This window comes from Lucilia sericata, unplaced genomic scaffold (genome assembly GCF_015586225.1).
Source record: "Lucilia sericata isolate MDLA Ls3-8-SP2 unplaced genomic scaffold, ASM1558622v1 Contig000100F_arrow, whole genome shotgun sequence".
NCBI lineage: Eukaryota > Metazoa > Arthropoda > Insecta > Diptera > Calliphoridae > Lucilia > Lucilia sericata.
Window position 1 is genome coordinate 182847 of NW_023994132.1, and position 5733 is coordinate 188579.

The following is a 5733-nucleotide window of genomic DNA, read 5'->3' on the forward strand; positions in this document are numbered from 1 at the left end:
CTAATATTTGTTTTAATTTATTAAAAAAATTCATTTAAAAACATGAACAGTAAAAAATGTTTAAATTTGATCTGAAATTCACTCAGATTTTTTTGCATTTTTCATACAATTCGTGTAACGAAACATGACGTTAAGTAAGTACAAATATAATTAAGTATTTTGTTATATCTGCAATAAACAAACAAATTTTAAGTTTTTAGTGAAAAGTTTAATTTTTTTAGTGAAAATAATTGATGTTTTTAGGAGAAAAATTTAATTTTTGTTAAAAAATGTTTAAGTAAAAAAGGAAAAACTTCGGTGTTTTTGTGTAATATCGCTTTTTTAGTGGAAAATTTTTAGCCCAGGAAAAACTTAAATTGAAAAGTAAAGAGTTAATATGTTAATAAAACCTTTTTCACTACTTCTTCATTAGCATTTTAACTCATTATTGTAACATGGTGATGACATTGGAGGCAAGTACTTCCACGCTCTCTTACAAATAGAGAGTTAAAGAAGTACATGCAATTTCGCTTACATATAAGTTGTAAAGTAAGTTGTTTTGTTTTTAATAATAATAATAAGTGGGAGACTCAAATCCGCATGTTTTTAATGCTCATAAAATTCGGCATAAACAAGTTTTATCGGTCCATAATTTACCCTACGCCCCATATAAATCCCCACTCTGAAAATTACTTTAACGTTCTTTTTAGGAACCTAAATTTCTTTATCTATTTTTAAAACGATCGGTCTATAATTGACGTATAAAAGGTTCCTTCAGAAAATTACTTTAGCGGTCATACCTGTCCTTAAAAAAGCATATATAGCAATGGAATTCGACATAAGCAAGCTTTATTGTAGCCAAATTATTTTATAAAATTTTATGAGGATCGTTCCATAATTGACCCTATACACGAATAGAAAATACCCTCAGAACATGACTTTAACGATCATAATTGGTTTAAAAATAGCAGCATAGAGATAAAATACGCCATGAACTAGTTTGATATGAACTAAAATGGAGACCAAGAGATATTGGAGCCCTCATATAAGGTCCCCTTTTAGAAATGATATAAACACTGATGGATAGCAATGAAATTGGACAAAACAAGTTTTATTGAAACCAAATTCTTTGTCATATTTTATGAGGATCGGCCAATAAGACCCTTATCATACATATTATATAACTCTTTTTAGAGATAATTAACTTATACTCAAAAATCTGTTTAAATATGATCATAAATTTAGAATAAATTTAATAAAGAAGTAAATTATGGTTACAAATAAGAAAAGAATCAATTCATATCATTATTTGAAATTGGCAGATCTCGGTCAATAATTGACCCAAGCCTTTATTTTTATAAAGTATCGACAATATACATGTGATCCATGATTTGATGGTGGGTATATAAGATTCGACATAGCCGAATATAACACTCTTACTTGATAAACTTTATTGTTCAATAACTAAAATAACTGAAAAACATAAAAAATCCCAACATCCCAAATCGTAAAGCTTTTAATATTTCTAGAATCAATTGTGCTTTTAAATGTACAAATACATACATCTTCGTGTTTTTAAGCAATATATAAAAAGTGAGCGGAACTTGCAGTTGGTAGGATGAATAAAAGTTCAAATTTAACAATAAAATCTTTCCCAGAACAACTAATTAAACTAGTATCATAATAATTTCTAAAAAAAATCTTACTTACGTTTTCTTGATTAATTAATACTCTTAAAACTTATAGTTGTTGCAGTGTATAATTAAACATTAATTTTGATTAAAAACGAACGCAAAATTCAGTAATTAGTTTCAGTTTTCATTTTATGTATGCGTTTGTCAGTTTTCCTTTTAATTTCAATTGTCTTCCCTCAGCTTGCTTACATCCGCTGACAATGACTTTGTGCTTATTTTATGCGAATTGGTTGAACTGTAGTAATTATTGTTCTGATTCTGAGTTTTATTTTTTATAACAGATTTCCCAGACAATATGGGGGATCGTAAAAGAAAGAGACAACAATAACGGAAATATTTAAATTACTAATAAAATATTTATGCTTTATGCGGTTAAAATTAATATGGAAAACATTTTTAAATCTTATAATATTCAGGCCTGTCACAGCAATCCATGCCGATAGAAAGTGGAATTGTTTTCTTCAGAAAAAGTAAAACGACGACTTAAATGTTTAAATTGGTGTTGTAAGTTGTTGGTAATTATGATTTTTTAAAGTTTTAAATTCGGTCGGAATATAATTCTGTTACAGGTCTGATTAATTCTGTTGATGAATGTACAAAAAAAATAAACAATTGTATTATGTCAACCACGCAAAATAAAAAAAAATTGCAATATTTAGAGTAGTAAATAAGTTTAGTGACTAAAACACTCACAGAAAAATATTTGTAAAAATTTATGAAAAATAACATCAGACTTTTTTTTACTGGATGTTAAAGTTTTAAATTAGAAATATGTTAGTATTTTAATAAAAAATAAAATATGGCTTAAAGTAAAACTATTTACCAACTTTTTCCTTGAGTTTAAAAACTCACATAACCACTGCAGAATAAAGCTTTTTATGACATTTTTGTTCATTTAACAAATATTACTTCTGTTTGTAATTGTTGTAGTTTGTTTGAAAAATTCATTGTTAATTTTATTTTATTTGTGTAGAGTCAGTTCAGTTCAGTCATTTAGCTCCAGGGTAAAATTTGTATGTGCATATGTTCTTTTATCAAACTAAATCGGTGGCTTTAATTAATTCACAAGCCGCTTTTACAGATTGATTGAGTCCCTCTCTACCCCCACCCAAAAAAAAACATTTGTTTAGTTTGTTGACTAGCACTGACAGTGACATTCTAATTTAACAATTTTCATAAGGAAAAACTTTGAAAAAAATACAATTTTGAAATAAAAAAATTTTGCTTTGATTTTTTTTTTTTTTTTTCAAAATACATAATTAATTTTTTTGATTAGTTCCATAAAACAAGTAAAAGAAATATAAAAATATGCTAAAAATTTTATGATAAATATTTGTCGTTTTGCCAAACAAATTTGTCTTGTGATTTGCAAAGTAAAATGTCTCGTTAATTACGACTCTTATTTGGCAACCAGTCATTTGATTTGCGAAATTCAGTAGTATGTAAAAAATTATGCACTTAAAAAATTATATACATACATACACGTGCCTATAAAAACTATAGGGAGTCTTTTAATCAATAATAAATAAAAATTTTCTCAATGAAAAACCTAACTTTTCCAGGAATTTTTTAATTTTTTTTTTTTTTAATTAAAATTATTTTGCCATTAAAATCTTATTCTATATAGTTTGTAAAAACACATTTTATAATGTTTTGAAGTACTTGCCAAAATGTATTTACAAGTTTTTGCAAAGGTGTTTTTCTTAATATCAAATTTAAAATTGAAACGCACTTAACACTATTTATTTTTTAATTTTTACTTTAAACTTTAAAATCTGTCAAACACATTTTAAATGCCCAGACATGCAACCAGTAATTAACCCTTAAATGACAGCACACTTAAAAATATTGTGAAAAGAAAATATTTCAGTCAAGAGTTATTAAAAACTTCCAAAAATGATTGCGTTAAAACTAGCACTTAAACAAGACAAGTGGACAATTTGGGACAAAGTCGAATTGGAAGTACCCTATTCTTATGGAAAATCAAGTACACCGTCCTCCATACAAACTGAAATCCTATTTCAACACATTTCCTGTAGATAGAGTTTTTTTCACTAATAATCTAAATATAAATGAGAGTTATGTCAGCTTTTATTAATTAGCAAAGTCCTATGTAATGAAATATGACAAAAGTTCAGTTCAGCCATTGCTCGCTAAAGCTACTTTTACACTATACCACAAGTAATATGATCTGTCAAAGTATTATGTATAAGGGTGGGATAGTCTAAACGCAACGTGTAAGGAAACCATTACACATTAAGAGAAAATATGAATGAAAAATTTGACAGTCGTATGGTTCTCTTCATTTTTTGAAATGATTCAAAAACGATGCGATAAGCATGCATTTGATCAGAGATGTAGTTTTATGTAAACACATACAAAAACGGAACAGCTGTTTCCATTCTACTTTGTTTTTGTGTTATACTAATAGTGTAAATCATACGACTTTTTATTCTCTTTACTAAATTATGGATGTAATTTCATTTGATTTTCCATACGTAAAGTCTTATAGTCTAAAGGGCACTTAAAAAGGAATCAGTTGCATTCGGTACAGGTATGCTGAGATGGACATTCTTCAAAATATTGTCAAAATTGTACCTGTACCGACTATAAAAATCATTAAAAGTAATAAATGATTACAACGACTTCTCATGGGATGGATCTGTTTTGTTAAAATTCTATTAAATACTTTTTAAATGACAAGAACAATAACAGAACAAACATTAATTATTTTCGGACTAGTACAATATTATGTTCGGTTTCTGATTTCATTTAGTTTCTTTTAACTCATACAACTCAAACCTGTATAAAGACCAAATTGCAACCACTTCGATCAACTAAATTATTTGCGCTCATTATCGTAGTGATGAAAAATGAATTACTTAAACACATGTCGTTATCTCTCTCGCCTTAAACTCTGTGATATGTGTCATTTTTGTTAATCTTGGCTTTAAAATCTCGTTAGCCATTTTATTTTTTTCTAATTTCAATTTTTCCAATAAAATTTGTTTAATATTTTGAGAACAAATAAAAAAATGCGTGTGTGACGGACACACGATTGCCAATAGAAAAAAATCGTTAGAAACATATTGACAATCATACCCCTAGTTACATACAAAAAAACACAGCAAAGTGTTGCATAAAAAGACGCAAACAAAATTCTAATGCAGTTTTGATTTTCAAACAGAATGTTAAGATTTGCATATTAACAAAAAAAAAAAAAAAATCAAATTTAAAATGTGTGTTACTAGTAGTGTGCGTTTTTATTAATTTTGGTAAGAAAAAATGGCAACAAAACAAAAAAAATTACACACGTAAAAAATATTAAAATAAATGGCATGTATTTTCAAACAGAAAACAGCAATAAAAACCAACAATAACAGCAATTGCAACAACACTAATAATAATAGCCAACAACTTTTGCGACAAACTGCAACACAGCTTTAGCAACAACAACGACAACAATTATTATCAACTTAATTTGGTTTAACTACCAGATTTGGCAGTTTTAACAGGTTTAAATGCGTTTTATGGTAATTTTTATATATTTCGCGCTACAATCAGAAAAAAAAAATAGAAAACCAAAAACCATATGAAAAAAATCAAATAAAATTTGTTAAAAAATGGTGGCAGAAAAATATGTATAAATATATTTATTTTATGTAATAATAATTGTATGCCATATAAATAGCAAAAGAAAAATGTTATGAGTTTTGGTAAAAGTATTTTTAAGTTGTAGATTAAATAGATTTTGTTTTAGAAAAATATTATTGCAAATCTGTTATTAACAAATTGGTTGTCTTTAAAACGGTGAAGAATGGCAGACATTTGTTCCATAATTTTATATGTTTGTGGTAAAAACTTGTTACTTTGCAATGACTCCTACATATCATCTGCATTACTTTGCAGGGAACTTTATATCAGTTGACATGGGATTTATAAGGTATCACAATATATTGCTCACTACAAGACCGATATAACTAAATAAAACTTGTGTTTTTTGAACTGAGTATCAAGAATATGCATTAAATCTTTTATAAAGTCAAAATTAATACTCATA